Source organism: Phyllostomus discolor, chromosome 3 (assembly GCF_004126475.2).
Source record: "Phyllostomus discolor isolate MPI-MPIP mPhyDis1 chromosome 3, mPhyDis1.pri.v3, whole genome shotgun sequence".
Classification (NCBI taxonomy): Eukaryota; Metazoa; Chordata; class Mammalia; order Chiroptera; family Phyllostomidae; genus Phyllostomus; species Phyllostomus discolor.
Genome location: NC_040905.2, coordinates 100,372,713 through 100,396,306, shown reverse-complemented (window position 1 = coordinate 100,396,306; position 23,594 = coordinate 100,372,713).

Genomic DNA, 23,594 nt, shown 5'->3' with positions numbered 1-23,594 from the left:
GTGTGTGTGTATTTAATGTGTGGTCCAAGACAACTTTTCTTCTTCCACTGTGGCCCAAAGAAGCCAAAAGTTTGGACAGTCCTGGCAGAGTGTCTGGCCCAGGGTAGCCATGGTGGGAGTTCTACTTACACGAGGCTGCAGTGTCATTTTAGTGATACTTCTGAACATGGCCTCTAAGCCAGGTTCTTTGGAGATTCTTCAAGTGTGCATTAAAATATCCTTTTATACAATCTCTGTGTGTACATGTGTGCACATACATGTGCACTTACATATGCATGCAGATGCACACATATGCATGTGTTCAATACAGCTTATTGGGGATTAGAAATAGAATCATGCTGGCCCAAGGAGTTCTTTGGAGAGAGAATATACATCAATTCCCTCACAAACCAGGTCTCAGCTCTTATCCAAAGACCATGTTGGGGACCATGTGTTATTTTTACCATGATAACCAATGGAGTGTTACCCAACTACCATGACCTCACACTAATGGTTAGGTCAAATTTGGTAAAGACTCACCTATGGGAGATAAGGATTTTCTGGCATCCAGGGGACATGAATTTGGCCCTGAGTTGGGCTGCATTATATGCCCCCATTCTAGACCTGATGACTTGGCCGAGTGGGCCTAAGCTTTTCCTAAGCACTCCGCTCATCTGTATGGATTCTAACAGGGCAGGTCTTGTGATGCGAGTAACATAGAAGGATGGCATTCACTCAGGTGTGGATGCCTTGCCAGTGTTCTTTGTCACTTCTGAGTTACATGTGTGCAGACATCTTCCAGCTTCAGGGGAAGGCCACTTGCATGCACACCATGTGGGCAGAGATGGGACACGTCCTTTTTGCATTCTTCCAACTGAGATCAAAAGCATAAATCAGGCATCAGAGATGACTTGGCAGAAAGGAGACTTTAAAGCCTCAGTAACGTTATTACATAAGGCAATGGCAGCTCACAGTGGAATAAACTAAATGATGGTCAGCCAGTGGGAAGAGGTAATCAGGTCCTTGTTCATTAAACCAACCAGTGACTTCTATTGCTGTCAGTTAAGAAGCCTAACTGATGCAGAAGGGCTTAGCTGCCTGTGTCTGTAAATAAAGTTTCATTGGAACACATGCTCATTCATATACATTTGTTTATAACTATTTTTTCCCAGTAATAGCAGAGTTGAATAGTTAATACTGGCCAAAAAAAGCTAAAATATATACTCTCTGTTCCTTTCTGGAAAGTTTGCTGACCTGTTGTCTAGGGCATTGCTATTCAAAGTGTGGTCTGGGGAACAGCAGCATACTTAGAAATACAAATGGCTGGGGCCACCCCAGACCTACTGAGTGTGGGGCCCATGAATTTGTATGTTAACAAGATTTCAATGTGATTCTCATGCACACACACACACATTTGAGAAGTGCTGTTCTAAAAAGCTTATTCTTCATATTACACAGAAATCTGTCAACTTGAAGATATGATGTTTCTAGTACTGCCCTAAAACTACCCCAAGCAAATCTAATCCATCTTTCTCCCAATGGCCCTCAAGAAATCTGAATGTTTTCTTATTCCTCAAAGGTGTTTTTATTGTCCTTGATAAAGTCTCATTTCCTACAGAGGTTCTCCATCCATCCCTCTGTCATGTTTATCTTGGCCAACTAAGATGTTTCATTTTATCAATGTTCCTCTCACTATGTTGCCTAAGCTGGAAACCATAAGGTATTTCTGTATTACCAACATAAATGCAAACTCATGTGATAAGCAAACAACAGAGTGCCAAGTACTGGGACCTTGGAATCTGACAGGTGGATTTATACCTTGGCCTTGCCCTTTGAGTGGTATGACCTTGTCCAAGGGACTTAATCTTCCCAAACTGTGAACAAAAAAATTACAGCATCCACCTCATGGGACTATTATGAGAGTTAAATGAGATAATGTGCAAATAGCTGGCTCTTGATAAATGTTGAAAAAGTGGTGTTATTAACCAGTGGCCAATCACAAACATTTCACCTGTTTAGTTAGAGCTGTGTCTAAGCCCAAAAGGGAGCAGTAAATGGTTAGCTGTCTTTATCCACAAGTTTTTGTGTTTGGTCTTACCATCATAAAAGGCACTCCCAATTCTCCCTGTGCCCCAAAGGCCTTCAACTTCTTTTCCATGACTTAGGATATTTTTTAGTCATAATTTATTCTATTGCCTTTGCCTGGTTGTCAGTCAGTATCTTTAGTTCCATTTGACTGTTCAACAATTATTGAGTGTCTACTGTGTGTCAGTCACTACAGTAATCACCTGGGAGATAGAGGTAAACAAAGGTACTTTATTTCTGAGAATATCTCAAGGTAGAGCAGTGTTTAGCAGAAGAACCCCCCTTTTCCAAATAAGGCTGTATGCAAAAATGCATTGAAGAGACAGGAATGTGGAGTTGCTCTGGTGGAAGCCAGGAAGGGGTCTGAGCTCCACCCACTGAGTTTCCTTTTGAATCCCACTCCCTACTTTCTTCTAAAAGGATACTGAGGAATCCTCCCAGAGCTCTAGGTACCTGCAGAACAAAATTTGAAGACCACTGGCCTGTGTGGTAAGGGATGTGGGAGTCAGGCATTGCTGGGTAGTTAAAGCATTTCTTCCTGTGTTCTCTGCCTCTCTAGAGAGTTGAAAGGAAATCTTCCTGATTCTTTTCTATTTGTATTTCAGTTTTTGAGGAAACCATTTTAAGAGAATCCTATCTTTCCCTCTTATTTTTCATTCCTTCCTCAAATCATTGTCTCTCCTATAACTCTCAGAACCCAGAGAGTTGAGAGGCAGGGAGGCTTGACAAGTGTAGCACTCATATGTTGATTTTGTCTGGTCAGCATCTTTTTCTTCTGGTCACAACAACATAATTTTCCTAAGAAGGACCACCACCCTTCTCCTGCTCTCAGACCATAGCATTCAGAGGGTGTTGATTTCATCCATAGCACCAATGGTAAGCAGGTGATGCAGCCTGGTCAATCAGAGCACCACATCCCTGGTCTCAGTGATTAATTTCAGGCGGGTGAGCCAATCAGCGCTGAGACTATTGAGAAAAAAGGAAAAGCTTTTCCTCTGAGTTTCAATCTGAGATTGAAAGCCTGGTTCTCTCAGATCATGGCATAGAGGGATTATTGGTCCCAGATAGGCACATCCCTCCCATGCAGTGGGAGGAAGGTGGAGGGGGCCAGAGGACCTGATTGTCCAAGTTTAAGTGAAATCCTTCCCCAGGGGTCCATTTGATCAAGATGTGCACCCTAATTCTTAAAAATTAAGAATTATATGCACCTTCCTCAACATTAGATCCATATAGTTTAGTAGTGAAGAGGGTAGACTCTGAAGTCAAGCAAATCTGGTCTCCATTTCTACCTGTACCAACACAAGCTGCACGAACTTGGGCAGCTCACTTAGCCTCTCACAGTCTCAATTTTCTCACCAGTAAATTGTCTGTGATTGTAGTGAGAATTTAATGAGGTCATAAAGGTAATATGCTTTATCACAGTATCTGGTACTTAGCAAACATTCTAAAATGTCATTATTAGCTCAAAAAAGAACCAAGAGAAGATTCTTGACTCTAGAAGACTATGAGTTTTCCATGGGCCTTGGATGAATGCTACAGTAGGTGGAGGAATGGGGAGTCAGTTTATTCTAGCACTTAGAAAGAAATGGGATGGGGGCAGTGATGACAGGAATATAGAACTTTAAGAAATGGCTAAGACTTAGTCTTCAAAGAGCTGCCATTCCTTGACAGTAGCCATTTTATGCTTGACTGTCAGCTTTGACAAGCTGGAGGTGGCCAAGCTTTGCAGACAGACAAATAGTGTAGCTATCACATTATCATGCTATAAATTAACATTTCAACATGAAACTGGTATTGAAATGCAGCTCAAATCAATCCCACCACTCCTTCTTCAGTCTTACTTTGCAGTCACTGCCCTCTGATTTATATTGAGCAACTGATGAACCCAACTGGCCTCCACTCCATTTTTGTTGTCAGCAGGGGGGAAAAAGAGAATTCTGTTCATCCCCAAGTAATAACTTGAAACAATGGTGTTGCTGTTGCTAGCGGCTGGCACTTTGTTGTTGTTTAATTCATGGTCATTATCATTGGCACCTTTGTAGACTAGGGGTGGGGTTTGAAATCTCACCCCCTTTCATTTCTCCTCTGCTTTGAAGAGAATAGCAATGCACAGCCCAACACTGGGGAGACTTTCTTTCCCTATCATTTTACACTACATTACAACAGAAGTTGCATGACTCCAAAGGATGCTTTTGACTTTAAAGTTCCTGTGCTCTATTTGTGCAAACACATGTTAAATTAGAAATTCATTTGTTACTCCCAGATAATAATGTTCAGAATGGTGCTTCCTGCATGAATCATTATCTTCAGCCTGGAGTTCTATTCATGAATATGCATGAGCCCAGAGAGGGAGAAGAGAGATTTGCACAACTTGTTTCCTGGAGGAGCCTCAGAGGTTTCCACTCAATACTCTGAGTTTGAGCTTTTAGGGCCAACCCCAACATCTGCCTCACCACCCATAGCTTGTCCAGTCTCTGAACACCTGCTTTCTGTTGATGGTGAGTGCCCAGTGACAGCGGGGAATCCACACGATCAAGGGAATGCTGCTGCTTGTTCATTCAGGAGCCATGAACCAAATAGAGAGTTAGAAGGCAGTGGAAATGGAAGTGGCCTCACAGTGCCCTTCAGAAATTCTAGCTGGAGAATTGAGAAACCATGAGAGATGCCTGCTAGCTCTGCCTCTAGGAAGCAGAAATTAGAAACAGGGGACTGAAGAGACATTAATTTCAAAGAGAGACAAATGCTGTATGCTGATTTTAGTTGTGGTGAGTGAAGGAAGCTCTTCCCAAATGAGCAGTTGCATGTCAAATAAAGGACACAGCAATGTAGCACTGTGTTCTCAACTGTCTTGGAGTCCCCTAGCAGCTTGGTCACATCTGCAAGATTTCCTGGCTTTAGTCCTTTTCTCAAGTTCTAGGCTTCAGTCTCTAGCACAGAACTTGTTTCCTGCCACAGTGGATGGTTCTTCAGAGTATCTCATTCCATTGGGATGGCTTTCATATCTGATCACAGTTTCTAGATGCTGAAGCTCTCTCTTGTATCTGCTGCAGGGATTGAAGTAGATCATGTTTATGGATCAGCTGCTCTGTTCTAGGCTCTGCCACAGATATAATTATAATCATTTTTGAAATATGTAAATGTTCTTTCTCTTCAGCCAGGTCTTGGGAAGGAATGGGATGGTTATGGCAGAAACACAAAGACAAGGGAACAATGTCCAGCTTTTTTTGACTCCCAAAATAGCTCTCAATGCCCATCATAAGATAACAGTCTCTCTCTCTCTTTCTCTCTATATATATACACACACACATGCACATATATGTATACATACATATATGTATATGGAGTCTATATATGTGTATATGTACATAGAGAGTTTCTGTATGTGTGTGTGTGTGTGTGTGTATGTGTGTGTATATATATATATATATAGAGAGAGAGAGAGAGAGAGAGATATGCCATTGGTTTTGTTTCTCTGGATATGGACATGGAGATGATATTAAGTATAGATATAGTTATATAGATATGGATATAGATAGAACTTTATTATAGGAATTGGCTTATATGATTATGGAAGCTAAGCAAGTCCCACCACCTGCTGAGCTAGGAGAGCTGATGGTGTTTCAGTCCAAGTTTGAAGACCAAAGAACTCTGATGTCCAAGGCTAGGAGAAGATGGATGTCCCAGCTCATGCAGAGAAAGCAAATCCCCCTCTTCCTCATTTTTCTGTATTCAGGCCCTCAGCTGAATGATGCCCACCCACACTGCTGAGGGAGATCTTCTCTACTGAGTCCACTGTTTCAAATGCTAATCTCTTCCAGAAACACCCTCACAGACACACTCAGACATAATGTTCTACCAGCTATATGGGCTTCCCTTAGCCCAGTCAAGTTGACACATAAAATTAGCCACCACAGTTGTTGCTCTGCAGTGGATACCAGCACAGGATCAGGACAAGACCCAGAAAGGACAGTAGATGGCACACAGACAGAGACCACTTATCCTTGGCTTCAAAGCACCTGAACTTGTTCATGAGCTCAGACACCACCAGCAAGAGGTGAAAGAGGAAGAGCCTTGGAGAGAGATGAACCACCCTGAGTGAGCTTTGACTGTATATTGATACTTGCCATCACTGAGTTAACTTGAAAAAAAAAAAATAGGTGCAAAACCAGTATCTCTTACACTCCTGTCCCAGGTATTACAGGAATAGGGACTTTGAGCACAGTAAGATCAGTTACTTAAAAAATCAGAGGAAGACCTGGCTGGCGTAGCTCAGTGGATTGAGCACAGGCTGGGAACCAAAGTGTCCCAGGTTTGATTCCCAGCCAGGGTACATTCCTGGGTTGCAGGCCATAACCCCCAGCAACCGCACATTGATGTTTCTCTCTCTCTCTCCCTCCCTTCCCTCCCTAAAAATAAATAAATAAAATCTTTAAAAAAAATCAGAGGAAGTTACACAGATTCCTCACTCATCTGAGGTCTAGTGAGGAAATCCCACATCTCCTACATGGGCTGGTCCAGTGTTTCAAAGGATCCCACATCAGGCAAGGCCAGAAGTGTGGCCTGTGGATGCCAAGTCACTGCTTTTCGCAGCAGTGTGTGATGTTGAACTGGTGAAGGGGAGGGTTACCATGCCTGGCATACAATGGTCTAGCTCTACTTAGTAGCCTAAAATGTTCAATTATGTTTTCTCATTCTTCCATGGCAAGTCATGAAGGAGCGTTCAGGCTAATGGAACAGTGACAAGGACAGATCATTAGACTCTAAAGTGGGAAAAGGCCCATTAGAAATATTACAGAAGGCTCTGTGGGTCCTAGGGGAGCATGGGTAAGGAACTACTCCATCTGCCAAGTGGAAATTACAGTGTTTGGTGGCAGAAGGGGCATTCTAGATGGCATGGGCCCTACATGCTGGTTACTCAAAGTGTAGTCCAGGGATGACAGCACTGGCACCACCTGGGAGCATATTAGAAATGCAAAACCTCAAACTCTACCCCAGACCTACTAAGTCAGGATTGCATTTTAACAATCTCCCCAGGGATTTATACACACATTACATTTAGGGAAAATATCAAGGCTGGTACTCTAAGGTGAGGAGCCTGAAGACTCTTGGGCCCCTAAAAGCCCTTTGAGATATAGCTGAAAACCCATTGACCCACCCTTCTCAGGGCTTCCAGAACTTGAGCTGTGGCACAATTTTTCCAGGACATAATCTAAGAGTCCCCTGAGGCACCAATGCATAAACTGTGGAAATCAGATTTTCCTGTAAATCAAGCCTTACAAAGTGTTTAAAATAGACTTAGAAATGCCAGTGAGTCCCACCTGCTAAGGAAAATGAAACAACACGCAAAGAAGGACTTGTCAGAGGAAGAAAGAGATCCAAACCCTACAAACCCGAGAGAGAGAGAGAGAGAGAGAGAGAGAGAGAGAGAGAGAGAGAGAGAGCGAGCGCACGAGCTGGGTGGGGAAAAGTTAGAGTCAGAATGGAAAAGACAGAGGAGAAGGAGAGGAAGAAAAAAACCATCAAAAGACCTTGTTGGTCCTTCTCTGCTCGCTGGTGCCACCTGGTCCAGGACCCAAGACTCTTTGTAAGTGGCCTTAACTCACTTCTAAGAGGACTTCACCTCCTTTCTAGCTGTGGTTACCATCTCAAACCAGTAGGTCTCTTTCCCAAACACATCTTACTCTCTCACACTCCCATGCCTTTTTGCTGTATCCCAAGGCAACTCCTATTAATTCATCAAGTCCCAATTCCAGTCTTAATTCCAATATCTTTTTCTGTCTCAGTTGTCATCAGGCAGAGTGCTCAGTCCTTGTGCATCATAACAATTCCTCTGATCAGTTCCTCCATAGGATCACTTACCTCCCCAGCACAGGTTCTTGGTTACTGGTATGTCTCCTCTACCAGACAGTGAGTTTCTTGAAGAAAAGGGATGATGTCTTGCTCAATTCTATAACTCTGGCACCTAGTATATGTTTTGTCACCAAGTTGGCACTCAGTATGTGTTGACAAAGTAGTTTATTCTTTCTGAGATATAGGAAAGAAAATAATATCACAGGCTCAAAGTTAGTGCACTTTTTCTTAGTGCAAATGAGTAGAAAGCCACAATCTAGATTCTATAAGACCAATATAACTAAAACAGAAGCATTGCCACTCTCCATTTCTATGCCAGTGGCAGAAATCACTAATCAATCAAGGACACTCTTTTCTACTGAGCCTGAATGTGACCTCAGAATTTTTTCCAACATCATTGTACCCCAGAAAGACACTGACAACTGATGGAAGTTAGCTTAGTGATTTTCATCATCCAGACATTCAGAAGAACTAGTAAAATTGATTCTGTTGGGTAAAAAAAATGTTTTTCCATCCATAAGCATTTATGGACACACACACATGTTCATAATAATTACTGATAACATTTACTGATTTTTGCACAAAGTGTTTTCCATACATTATCTCAAATACTCTTGTGAGTTTGGTACTACCATGACCCCTAATTTACAGATGAGAAAACTAGGTTTCAGAGATTACATGGCTTCCCAAGCAAGGTTAGTAAGTGGAGTGAAAATTTAACCCCATGTTTGCCCCATGTTTGTAGCATAACTGTTCTTAACAGTTATGCTAGATAGAAATCTTCTAGTGACAATGGATAGAAATATTCACTAGGAAAAAATTAGTAAATTCCACAGCCTCCTATTAAAATTTATTTTTCCTTTTTATTGAATTTATTGGGGTGACACTGGTTAACAAAGTTATGCAGGTATCAGGTGCACAATCCCACGGCACATCATCTGTACACAGTATTGTGTGCTCACCACCCCAAACAAATCTCCTTCCATCACCATTTATCCCCCCACACCCTCATGCCCTCCTCTACCTCCCTCCACCACCCTGCCTCTTAAATTTATTTTTGATGTGCTTGTTGCCATTCCTGTTGCTAATCATTTATTCATTTTGTCATAAATTTTAAAGTCACATCAGATGGCTGAATCTGCTCATCCTTTGTGTGTCTGTATTTTTGAAACCAGGTATAGGTTTTCAGCCACTATATACATTTGTCAGTGTGACAGCTATCACTTACTGAGAGCTTCCTATGGGCCCACCACTGTGCTAAATACATGATACAGTAGATTACCTCATCTACTCAGTACGGCAAGTCCTCACCTAACAATGTTGATATATTCTGTGACTTTAAGTAAAACAACAAATAATAAAACCAACTTTACCATAGGCTAATGGATATAAACAAGAGCTAAGTTCCTATGATGAATTCTCTGAGAATTTGCAGAGAGAAGATTGGGGCTTCTGGAGCTCCTCACTGCTTTATGCTAAATGCATCACTAGGTTACCGAATAAGAAAATTATGAGTCTCTTTTCCCCTGATCTTCCGTGATGGCAGCCAATCACTTGTTAGGCTCAGGTGATCTTGTGCAAAGAGGCAGTATAGCAGACCAGCTGGGTTCAAAGCCAGCTTTGCACTTTCTTAGCCATGACCGCAGAAAAGCTGGCCAACCTCTCTGGGTTCCACATCCTTTGTCTGTGAAACGGGTAAGGAACTTGTAACAATTTAAAGAACTTACACCAGTCCCTGCCACATTAAAAACTCCTTGTGAGTAGGAAACATGAGCCATAGTGATTGGTACACTATTTGATGAAATATGTTAGAAATGTAGACACTGAAGGACGGATGAGAATTGCAGTCTCCAGGAAAAGAAACAGGGGACTCCCTTCTGCCATGGCATCTTATGAACCTGAGGAATCTACAGGTCCCTCTCCCTCAGGACATATCTTCTTCTGCTTTTCCTTTGTCCTCAATTCTTGCCTTGAATGAAAAGATGGGCGATAAAAATATGTTCAGTCACATCATAATACAAGCTTCCATGTTCAATAGCTTATGATGTGCCAGGCACTAGGACAGGCAGTAGCATGTGCTCCTTCCTCCCTGAACAAGCAACCAGGGCACATATTTGCCTCTCCATTTACTGTGGAGGGGTGAGGAAGTTAAGGGTGAATTCAAGGGCATAGGGGCAAAGGCAGAACCGGGTCTCAAGCCAGTTCTGTTTGAGTTCTACTCCTGAATTCCCTTTTGCAGGAAGCTTTTTGTTCCTCCAAAAATCTCCACTCTCACTGACCTTAATTTTTACTGGATAAAGACAGACAATATACCAGAAAAAAATAGGACAATGTTTGGTACATAAGAGACTGTGACTTAAAGCATGGAATAGGTGGGGCAGGGGTGAGGTTGCCATCTGTGTGAGGGTGACTAGGCAAAACCTCCTTAGAAGGAGGCATTTGAATAAAGATCTGGCAGGAATGGAGGAGAAAGCTCGGGCCTGTGTGAAAGGAGGGCTTTCCACTTGAGGAAGTAGTGAGTGCAAAGGTCCTGGGGTGAGATTTTGCCTGAGGTGTGAGCAGATGGTGTGAGTTATGGATGATATCAGACAGGAAAAGTAGGAACTATGGCTTTCACTGTGAGTGGTACATGAAAATATAGGTGGGTTTTAAGCAGAGAAGTAATGTGATGTGACTTATATATTTTTATTTATTTATTTTTATCCTCATCCAAGGACTTTTTTTTTCATTGCTTTTAGAAAGAGAGTTAGGGGGAGAGAGGAAGAGAGAGACAGAGAGGGAGAAAGAGATAAACATTGATAGGTTGCCTCTCATAGGCTCTCTGACAGGGCATCAAACCTGCAATCTGAGTATGTGCCCTGACTGGGGTTTGAACTCATGACCTTCCGATATATGGGATGACACTCCAACCAACTGAGCCACACTGGCCAGGGTGTGACATTTTTATAACATCACTCTGACTGTTTCATTAAGAACGGGCTGCAAAGGGGCAAAGGCAGAAATGGAAAGAGCAGTCAGAAGGCCATTGCCGCAATGGGGGTGATTTATGGCAGGGGCTTGGGCTGGAGTGGTATCCATGGACGAGGTGAGAAATGGTGAATTTTGTAAAATGTGCAGGATACTTTCCAGACCTTAGACACATTATCTTGTTTAATCTTCACGGAGAATCAGAGGTGGGGATTATCATCTCCTACTTTTCCAAACACAGAATGAGAAGCCGAGTGCCTGACTAAGGTCCCACAACTGACAAGTAGTCAGACCAAGTTGAGGATGTGGGTCTCCCGAGTCAAATCTCTAGAGTATTGCTCGTAATCCGGTGAGCCTTCTACACTCCAATCAGAAAACTCTATCGTCTGTGAAGACGCCACTTTCTGAGAACAGTGCTTCCTAAAGGTTCTCTGTTATCAGGCCCCTATTTCTGAAGCCAATCAAGACTTGAGAATGAAAATGTTCCTGACATATCTGAGACTGAAAGAGAGAGACAGAGAAAGAGAGAGAGACAGACAGACTGACTGAGCGAGAGGGTAGTCACTGAAAATTCTCGTGTTCTGAAGGCAGGGATCAATATCTTGGGGTATTTTCTCCCTTTTACTTGAGGTTTTAAGTAGAAACTTAATTAAAAGTGTGACTAGATTCAAAGAGGGGCATGGAGGATGTGACACTTTAAAAATATCACAGTGTTGGGCTTTGCAGCAATTCTGAGAAAACGCCTCCTGAGACTTCAAACATCTACACGCAGATGATCCACAGAGAGACTTGGGAAAGAAGGAATTACATGACCAAATACATGATGATGTGTAATGTTAGTAAAGTGTTTCTAGCCCTGATCACCTTCTGTAGCTTCAGACTCATATAGCAGACTGTACCTGCATTTAACTTGGTTAGAAAATCAGTATTTTAAATCCAGGACTCCAAAACAACCTCTGAATCCCACCACCCCAACCTGTTCCTTCTGATGTCTTTCCAACTCAGTTAACACTTCTGCCACCCACTCAGAGATTCAGGCAAAAAATGTAGCAGTTGTCCTCGATTTCTCTCTCTCTCCCTCACCCCTACCTAAGATTCAATGTCTCTCTTAAGGGGATTCAATATCTTAAGGGGATTCAATGTCTCTCTTAAGGGTCATCTGCTCTGCCTCCAAAACATGTCTCTAATCTGTTCCTTTCTTTACACCTCCACTGATAAAAGTTAAGGTGCCACCAGCTCATGCATGAGTTAGTGCTATAGCCTCCTTCCCTTGCCTGTCTCCAGTCCACATGACAGCCTGCAAGAGCTTTTTAAAACATGAAATGTAAATCTGAACAGTGGTCCCTTTGTTTCAATGGTTTCCCAGTACTCTTAGAAACAAAAACAAACTCTTTAGGTGGCTTGTAACATCTTCCATGATCTGGCTACTGATGTCTTCTCCAATTTCTGTGTATGTAGAGATTCTCTCCTCCTCACAGCTTACCAGCCACCTGGCCTCTTCTGATACTTGAATGTATAAAACCCTTTCCTTTCTCTGGGCTTTGCAGATGCTATTCCCTCTGCCTAAAGTGCTCTTGGGTCAGCTATTCTCAAGAACAGTTTCTTCTCATCCTTAAACTCGCATCTCAAATATAACCACCTCAGAAAGTCTTTCTCTCATGACTCTGTCTCAGAGTTTCTCAACCTCCATGCTATTGACATTTGAGACAGAGTCATTCTCTGTTGAGGGGCTGTCCTGTGCATTGCAGGGTGTTTAATGGTATCCCTGACCTCTACCCACTGGAATACCTAGCACTTCTCTCCTGGTTGTGACCATCAAAATTGTCTTAAGCTCTGGCTAGGTGACTCAGTTGGTCAGAACATGATCCGGTGTACCAAAATGTTGCAGGTTCGATCCCCAATCAGGGCACATATCTAGGTGGCAGGTTTGATTCCCAGCACAAGTCAATGTTTCTCTCTTACATCAGTGTTTCTCTTTCTCTCTTCTTCTCTCTCTCTATCCCTATCCCTGCTTCCTCTCTCTCTAAAAAATCAGTAAATATATCCTTCAAAAATTTCAAAAATGTCTCAAGACATTGCCAAAAGTCCTCTGAGGAGGGGATGGAACAAATCACCTATAGTCACCTATTTCCCATCTAAGTTTCTCCTGATAACTATGTCTTATCACTTTGTCCTTTTGTTTTTTGCATATACTTAGCAATTAATTTTTGCATTATTTTGTGTTGTCATGATGTCCTCAAGAATGTAACCTCCATGAGTACAAAAACTTTGACTATCTTATTCGTAGCCTGAATCCCCAGAACTTAGGAGAGTGCCTGGGAGGATGTTCACTACACATGTAGATAGTCACTGAATGAATAAATAATAGTTGACATTCATTAAATGCTTACCATGAGCAAAGCACGTAATGCACTAAGTACTGTTCATGTGTTAGCTCATCCAATGCAGCGAATGAGGAAGGTAACACTATTGCCCCCATTTTCAGGTTTGGAAAAGTGAGATTCAGAGAGGTCAAATCAGGAAGCAAGTAAAGGACAGAACCAAGATACAAACCACTGAGTTCACTTAACTGCAGGGCTATATTGTCATCATATCTCCACTGATGGGAATATCAACACAATCTCCCAAACTAGAAGCTTTGAATTGGTCTTGACTTTTGTCTCCCTTCCTTCCTGTGTTCTATCAGTCCTTCAGTCCCATTAATTGGACCTCATGAATGCTACCTAGATTCAGTACTCCTTTCCATCCTGTTTCTATTGCATTCATGGAAGACCTCATCAATTCACAGCTGGGGCCTGGAATGGCCTCCTACATGTGGTCTCTCCACTGCCAGCCTCTACCTACTCTTTACACTTCTATATGGCACCAGCATTCACTCCTCCATCAGCTCAGGTCATGCTCTGGGTTTGAAAATGTTTGTTGACTTCCTAGTAGGTACAAACTAAAGTCCAAACTATTTTATATGACCTTAGGTATGTGATTTGATCTCCTGAACTTCAGCTTCCCATCTGTAAGAACAGGAATATAGAAATAACCTTTCAGAGGTGTCTTTAGGATTCAGTGGGACAAAGTGTGTAATAGTGTATAGTAAACGCTCAATGGCATTGATGTCCTTTCCTGCCCTTTCTTCAAAATCTAAACCAAACATACTTCTCCACCTGCACCATTTGTCGATTTTTCCACCCATCCTCTTCTACCCAGTGAGTCCCTATTTATTCTTCAAGTGGGAGTTCAAATGTCTCTGACATTGTCAAGTCTTCCCTACTTTCTCTGGCAGAGTTGATGACTCCAGGTCTGTGGTCTCAGACCTCTACTCTAGCATTTAATGTTTTGAGGCTTTAAACATTGTATTGTCATTATTTCTTTATATTATCCTCCTTCTCCATTAGACCAAGAGCATGGATTTATGCATTCCTGGATGCCTAGCACTAAGCAAAAGGCTAAGCATATAGTAGGTGCTCAATAAATGATTATTTCCTTTTTCTTTTTTCTTTTTTAAAAGGCTTTATTTATTTGTTTGTAGAGTGAGGGAAAGGGAGGGAGAAAGAGAGGGAGAGAAACATGAATGTGTGGTTGCCTCTCATGTGGCCCCCACTGGGGACCTGGCCCGCAACCCAGGTATGTGCCCTGACTGGGAATAGAACTGGAGGCCCTTTGGTTTGCAGCCTGAGCTCAATCCACTGAGCTACACCAGCCAGGGCTCTTTTCTTTTCTTTTTTTTTTTTAAATAAATGACTATTTTAGATGTAGGAAGACTGCAACACAATTCTAGAATCACACAGATCTGGGAGTCAATGCTGACTCTCTCCTGAATTTGCTAGACAATCTTAGGCAATTTACATTTCCTTTCTGTACTTTGGTTGTCTTTCTCTTAAAATGTTGATAGTTATGTCTTCCTCAATTAACATAATTACATAAGTAATATAAGTATCCAGCATAGGCTTGGCACTGGGTTAGCACTCAATAAATAGAAATGGCATGCTATTACTACCTTGATTTATTAGTTAATTATTATACTTAAGTAAATTAGGGCTGGCTTTGGGGGCTAAAGAAGCTATAATATTGACACTTGGAACAATTTGGAAATAGCATAAACATTGTATAAAATGGACCTAACTAAGGCCCAAAATAATAGTTGTTATATATTGGTAAGAAAAGACTTGGACATGTCAGGAATTACTTGCTTGAAGAGGTGGCATAATAGTATCCAAATATGGTCACAGCAATCCTTCCCTCCTTATATGCACACCCTACTCCACCTGAAATTCTTCCCTCCTTGTATGCACTCCCTGCTCCACCTGAAATCCTTCCCTCCTTGTATGCACACCCTGCTCCACCTGAAATCCTTCCCTCCTTATGTGCACATGCTGCTCCACCTATCAAGAAATGAAATTCATTTCTCCTCTCAGTGAAATCTAGGCTGCCCGGGTGACTCATCAATAGAATGACAGTGGAAGTGATACTCTACCAGTTCTGGAACTAGCCCATTGGAGACCTGGCAGCTTCCACCTTTGTTCTTAGATGCAGTCACCATAATACAAAGACAGACACATGGACTAGACTGCTGAATGATCAGCTATCACCTGAAAAGAGGTCATGGGAAGGAGCACAGAGGCCCAGAAATGTGAGGGAAGGTTCAATCCCTGCCGACGTAGACAAAAAGGTAGCTGAGTGAGAGACACCAGCCAATGCCACATGCAGCAGAACAACCCTGCTGAACCCTGCCCCAATTTCAGACCCAAAGAGGTATGAAAAATAATAAATCATTGTTTTAAGCCACTAAGTTTGGGAATTATTTGTTGAAAATCAATAGATAAAAGAAAAAAATGGAAATTTGAATACAGGTAGACTTGACACATATGGGTAGAGGTGGTGGGAAAGGTTTTCTGAAAGGGAAACCCCAGCATCATGAATGAATTAATAATTGCCCTGGGCTTCTCTTCCAGACTCTCAGCCCACTCCCTTCCCCTGCTACACTCCAGCCATCCTGCACTTCTCTCAGGCAGGGTCCTCACTCTTTCTGGTCCTCTTTAGCCACCTTTAAGGTCTCAAATTTGCTTCTTTTGGGAAACTCTCTTTTGCCATGTCCACAACTCCAGCATAAATCAGAGTGTTGCCCTTCTTAGTGTAAAGACCTTATTTCTCCATTGTGATGATTAATTAATTAATAGAGGGAAAGGAAAGCACTTGCTGTAAAATGTAAACTAATTACTGAAGGAGGAATAATGGAATTAGAAAATTACCATTTGCAACTATCATAGTTATAACTGATTCAGGCATGAATCATCAATAGATGCTAAAAGGAGTGGGTGAAATTTGATAAAGTATAGGATACTTGAGTAGCCTTGGAGTATATGCCCTACAATTATTTGTTAATTATAAATGCATAAAAGTAATTTTATAATGGAGAAACTTGGTATACATCATCACTTCAATCAAGTGATTAACATTAACACCAACACTGATGGAACAAACCTACTGAACAATCACTAAGAAGGACACAACATCACTTGCATAATAAACTGGCAAAAAGGTATAACCCACATCTAATCAGAAGGCATTCAATAAACCAAATTTACTGACCTTATGTTTTTCAAAATATGTCAATATCCTGAAAGACGAAAAAAGACTGGGGAAACATTCCAGATTAAAGGAGATTACCAAAATATGAAAATTAAATGCAACACATAATCCTGGATTGAATCCTGAGCCTGAAAAATAAAGTGCTATAGAGGGCATTATGGGTACATTTGGCAAAATTTTAATAAAGTCTATAGATTATATAATCATATTGTATGAATGTTAAATTTTTCTGATTTTGATTATCTTATTGTGCCTACTTAAGAGATGGTTCTTGACAAACACACTCTGAAGACTTTTGTGGTAAACAGGCTTGACATATGAAACTTACATTATTAAAAAAGAATATGCATAAGTAGAAAATAAAGCAAATGTGAAATATTAGCAGTTGATGAATATGGTAAAGAGTATACAAAATTTGTACTTGCAACTTGTCTATAAATTTGAAATCATTTCAGAACAGAGTGGGAAAATAAACTAAAATATCAGATATCTGGTAAATAAAATACAACATGATGTGACAACATATCCACTAGATTGGCTAAAATGAAAAACAGGACAATATCAAGTGTTGTTAAGAATGTGGAGCAACTGAAATTCACACGGTAGAAGAAGTGTAACTGTTACAATAACTTAAGAAAAATTATTTGGCAGTGTCTGCTAAAGTTGAACAGATCTATACCCTATGACTTATGTTGAAATATAGACCTATAAATTGCATATATATGCAAATTCTTCCAAAGATGTTAGAATGCACTATACCATGGCTATACTTCATAAGCAAAAAATAGAAATAACTTAAATGTGCACCAAATGAACAAAAAATGTGGCATGTGCTCTGGCTGGTGTGGCTTAGTAAAGTGAGTGTCAGCCTGCAAACCAAAAGGTCACCAGTTTGAGTCCCAGTCAGACTACATGCCTGGGTTGTGGGCCAGGTCCCCAGTTGTGGGCATATGAGAGGCAACCAATTGATGTATCTCTCTCATGTTGATGTTTCTCTCCCTCTCTTTCTCCCTTCCCTTCTCTCTAAAAATAAATAAATAAAAACTATTTAAAAATATGGCATGTTCTCCTAGTAGAACACTACACACTAATGAAAAATGAATTACTTTTATGGGTTAAAACAGAATAACTCACACAAATATTAAGCAAAATAAAGTAAACAAAAATAGTGCATCTTGTGGGGCTCCATTTATATAAAGTTCAAAAACAGGCAAAAATGAAGCTGCAGTTGTTAGAAGGCAGAAGAGTGGTTACCCCTTGCAGCAAAGGAGTTAGTGGCAAGAAGTGAATGTAACAGTGGTTCTGGAGTTTTGCAAAGGCTTTGTTTGTTGACCTGGGTGTCGCTTATTTAGTTGTGTTACTTTTTGAAGACTCACTGAGCTTTACCTTAATGATTCAGCACTTTTCTGTATACATGTTACTCTTTAATAAAATGTTTACATAATAAAGAGAAAAGGATGAATGCATAAAGCACTGTTCTAAATGCTTTTTGTGGAATAACTGAGATTGGCAGGTTATGAAATACATGCTATCAGGCAGGTGCTCTCTCCCCATAGCCCTCATTTTCACAAATGTAGAAACTGAGGTCCAGAGTTCTTTAGCAAACTGCATAGGGTCACACAGCCAGGAAGTGGCTCATAACCCAAATCCAGGAAATCTAGCTGCCTACACAGCCTTCATCCCTACGTGCTAGGTTCCATGTGTCTTAATGAAGAGCCCTTTGATGTAGGCAGGATCTTCTTCATTCCTTCATCAAAGGGCTTCCTCAATAAACCCAGGAGGTTAGGAATTATGCAGATAAGCTTAAAGAATCAGAGACTCTGCTAATAAAGATGGAAAGAAAAACTTGGTGCCAAAATGAAATGTGATAATGAGGCCGATCTTAATGCCACTTCTCAGTCCTCATTTGAAAAATTAAGATCTGAGAGGGGGAGGAAAAAACGCAGCCCAACCATAAAAGGAAGGGTGGATACCCATGAGATAAAATGGTCAAAGGAGTGCTAATGATCCAATTAAGAAATGGAATGTAGCTCTATAATCCTTCTTCCAATTACCATAGACTCTGAGCATTATAGCATCTTCAATGCTGCAAGAGAAAAGCAGGGGGGAAGTTGATGATTTGATTTTGTTTTTCTCTATATGTGACAGATAACTTTCTTGAGTCATTAATCTGTGTTTTCTTTATTGTATATCTGGTCTTCCATCCCAAAGAGATCTCATGGATTTTTGCCAAACAGAACTCAGAAGGACAGGCTATAGCTGTTCCCTCTGGAAGCTGGACCCCAGGCTCAGGGACCCTCAACCCTACCAAAGGGCCTTGGGCCCCAAGCCTGAAATAGAAGTGGGAGGTCTACAGTCCACATTTCTTAGCAGTTGGTCCCCAACAAGTACTTGACTCAACAGATACTAAATGAACTCTAGGAGTGAAGAAGCTCAATATTGACTGAAGTTAATTTCTTTTACTAGCTTCACAGTTTGAGGGTTTGGGGTGACTTGAGTTGAAATAAGAAAAATGGAGAGTGATATTTTTTCACACCTGAGTCTGAGGATTTAGATACATATCTCCTGCTTGGAAACCAGTGAAAACCACCCCATATGGACTCCAAAGAGCACTGGCATTAAGAAAAATCATTCTCTTGGATGGAAAGAGAATTATTGCCTTCCCGTTTCTCCATGCCTGCTTTATAATTCCCAGAACCCCATTGTGCTGTGACAAGCAAGGCTGGATTTGACTACACATTCCCATCTTTTTGACCTTGGGGTCCAACTGCTCACGAATTCCCTGTGTTAGTATTTCTGTCAGGCAGGGCTGTTTTAAGATGACTTCAAGTCTTAACAAACCTGAATTAAATATTCAACCAAGAGTCTCTCCCTCCTGTGAGTGAAGATATGATTGAAACTTGTGGGTGATTGCTGTTATCATCACATATTATAAGCCAGGTGTATCAAGCCAGGATATTTAAATTTACCTAGAAGCCAACTGTTACTGCTACCAGGAGTGGCAGACAACCACTGAAGTACAGAATTGGGTAAAATATGAGAGTCATCATGGAAGCTGGAGCCATTAGCCCAGATGTGTAGAAGGCTTGTGGCGATGATAATTACACATCATCAGTACACTTGCAGAATTAGATCCCTTCTTCCAGCAGGAGAGGAAAATATGCCCAGTGTGGCTAAACACACTGCCTCATGGTGGCAATTCATCACCGTTTGGCCCCTGGGAAAAGTACATCCTTCCCCCAGCAAGCTTTTCTGTAGGCCTGAGGATTCTGGAACCTTCCACAAAAGGTAATTGGCTAACAGAGAATATGGTTGTTGTCTGGATCCCAGAGATGGCTGCAGAAGTACAGTGTCAAAGCTGGGTAGCAGAGGAGGGTGTCTTCATTAAAAACGAGGAGTATCAGCAAGCGTATGTGCACATTATTTGCAAATCCTCTCTCATATGAAGCCTTTGTGCTGAGAGACATGAAGAGACTTGGATCTGCAAGGCAGTTCCTCTGGCATTTTTGGCTGATGTATTTGTGTGAATGAGCTAAGCAGTCTCCATATTTGTAAAGCTAACATCTGGAGTATTGAAATTGTAGCATCCACCATGTAGGGATTCAACTCTTTGAAAAGAGCTAGTTGGTGAAATGTTGAGATTTGAGAGCCATAGGACTATGTTGGCAAAAGGGTGAGTAAGCTTGGGTGCTCCAGGCAGGCAAGGTTTGAGACCCAGAGCCCTCATTTACTGCCTGTGTGACATTGGGTAAATGGCTTTACCTCCCTGAACCTCCATTTCTTTATCTATAAAATGATAATCCCTCTTAAAAGATTATTGTGAGGATTCAATTGGACACTCATGTCATAGCACATGACATGGTACCTGATATAGGACACACTCACAAATGTTAGCTCTCACTATTACTGAATAGTATGTGACATAAAGAGAAATATATATTTGGTCTCTGTCCTTTGCTCTTGACACAGATTTCCCAAATCCCTGGGAATTTCCTGGGTGACAGAAACATCTTTTGTTTTAATGAGGTAATCCTTGGTGGAATCCTGGATACCTTCAGGATGGGGGCTGGTCACCATGAAGACCAAGCTTTCAGCCCCATCCCCCATTCTCCAGGGAGACTGAGTTAATGATCAGTCATGCCTACGTGTTCAGACTCCATAAAAATCCCTAACAATGGTGTTTGCAGAGCTCCCAGGTTGGAGAACACATCCATGTGCTGGGAGGTGGCACACCTCAACTCTACAGGGACAGAAGCTCCTGTGATTAGAACCTTCTGTGCTCAGAATCTTCCAGACATTCCTCTATGTACCTCTTCCTCTGCATCTTCATCTGTATCCTTTATAATAAACCAGTAAACATAAGTAAAGTGTTCCTCTGCATTCTATGAGCCATTCCATACAGGAAGGGGTTGTAGAAACCTCTAATTTATAGCCAGTTGGTCAGAAGTACAGATAACAACCTGGGACTTGCAATTGGCATATAAAGTGGGGGGATGGAGGCAGGCAGTGTTTTGGGACTGAGTCCTTAACCTGTGGAATCTGCTCATTCAGCCAGTGTTAGAAATGAATTGCGGGACACCCAGTTGGTGACTGGAGAATTGGAGTGGGGAAAATTCACACACACTTGATGTTAGAAATGTTCTGTGAATGGAGAAACAGTTTTCCTTGAGGGTGCCTTCCAGCCAGTTTGTGTCTCTGTCAATATGAAAAACACCAAGACAAAAGAAAAGGTGCGAAAATGGAAGAGCAAATGTAAGTGTACCCTGAGTACTACCTCTAAGCTTCAGCCTGAGGGACAAATGAGGTCACAGATAGTAACAATTCTTCCCTGCCTCTTGACTTCAAATCTAGGACCTCTAGACCCACCTTAACATTTCACATGGTCCCTTGTGGAAATAGCTTTTTCAGATTCTCCTTGCAGCCCTCCATGAAGGAAGGTTCAGAAACCAGTTAATGGGGCCAGGTAAGAGGCAGACATTACAAGAAGCCAAGGTTTATTGAACACTTACTCTGTGAATTCAGTATGCTAAGCCCCCCTGTACACAGTGCCACACTGAACCCTCAAAATGACTATAAGAGGTTAGTAGTAATTATCCTCATTTTGTGGATGTGCAAAAGGAGCCCCAAAAGTTTAAGTAACTGACCTAATGTTATAGAGATAAGAAGTGACACCCAGAATGTCTGCCCCAAACCAGCTGTCTTTATAGCTATGTTATTCTTCCAAGGAACCTTCTCAATTGCCCCTTACAACTCTACCCCACCATGAAAATCAGCTCATTTAAACAGATACTTTATGAGTCCATAAGACATACTCAGATGCCTTGGATGCAAGTGAGAGCAAAAATTAGGCTCAAAATGAACCACCACATACCCTTGACATAAATCAGAGCATTCATAAGCAATGGAGAAATTGCAAATGAGTTCAGAGCCCAATGGCTTGCCCCAAATCCAAAATATGCCATTAAAAAAAGTTAATAGACTTACAGCAGTCTACTGGGTAGAGAGGCCATCAATATAAAATAAATAATGGTAGTGAGGTGGGTGAGAGCAAGCTCATAAATTCTCACTTGCTTATTAAGGGAGGTATCTTTTGGACTCATATTTATAATGTATATGACTGCATACAGATGAATTATAAATGTATGTTTTCCTTAAATATCACATGCTAGCTGCTATTTCTCCCTGGTGCAGGAAAATGAAATAATAAAGGAATGAATTAAGACCCTGTTTACCTCCCTGCTATCAAAGAGAATACTTCATTGCTAGAAGGGAACTTCGAGATCCACTATCTGTTTCAAGTCCCTCCTTTTGTCCATGAGAAAACTTCCAGTTTGGGCCACACCAGGATTTTGGATAATCTGAAATTCAAGCACACCAGTGGGGCCCAAATAAGTTTTAATTTGCTGCTTACCACTGACAGCTCTAATCAAGGTATGAGTCTTCTGCTCAAAGCCAACAACTGATTAGCCTTAATAATGAATGGACACAGAATCTTAATTCATATTGATTCTAGCTTTGGGCTTTTGCTGCTATTTCAGTCCTAAACTTGCACAGTTATTATCCATATTACAAAGCAATATTGATTGTTTCCATCTTCAGCTGGAACACTGGTTGGCCTACCTTTTGAGGAGAGATTTTTTAAAGGTCATTTGAAACCATTAGGGTTATACATGCTGATCCCAGATAACCAAGATAGATATGGTCTAGGATGATGAAGGAAATCATGGATGAGTTTGGGGAAACCCCAGAGCAGAAAAGTCGCATTCCTCAGATCTACAGAGAAGCTTCTTGTCTAATATGGTGCCTAGGCCACAGAGTAGGAAAGGCCCAGAGGACTCCCAGGATGAAGAGGAGTGAGGGCAGCTTTGCAGATCCTGGTCGAGGCAGTGTGGTGTGGGAAAAGCAACTGGGAGCTCTCACTCTCCTGAGAAGGGCATGAAGATGGCTGTGAGAACCAGGAAACCAAAAACATCTTCATGGCTAGGGGTTAGGGATATGCATGCACTGGCCTGAAATCCCAAGGCTGTCGTAGAACCATGTTTGGCAGCAGTGGAAGCAAAGGGGACACCAAACTACACACAGGTGATAATAACAAAGGTGATACTTCTCCCCATGGTCTGGCATGTCCCAATACTAAGCCTTCACTTCATACCAGGAATTTCAAGCATGACTAAAGAGAAGGATAGAAAGGAATACAAAAGAGAGGAACTTGGGTCAACTGAGTAGTATTCAAAAGAGACCGACTCTTAAGCCAGAGCGACTTCATTTCTTCTCATTCAGTTTTCCAGTGTTTAATGGAAAGTAAAATCAGTTATATAGAAAAACAAAGTTCCACTTCACCTGAGTTTTGTGACTGGGAACATACCGACTACATAAAATAAGCTCTTAATACAGCATCTGGCTTAATAGCTCTTGGCTGCAGCTATTGTTACTACTATAGTTACACTTGTTGTTATCATTATTATTATACTGTGAGCCCTGGAAGCAGGTACAGGATCTTTTGTTTCTGTGTCTCCAGTGTTTATCACAAAATAGTTTCTTCAGTACACATTTGTTGACTAAATGACTAAAAACTTGATTTTATCCCAGCAAGCACTCAGTGGTAACATTTGCAGAACCTGATGTCCAGG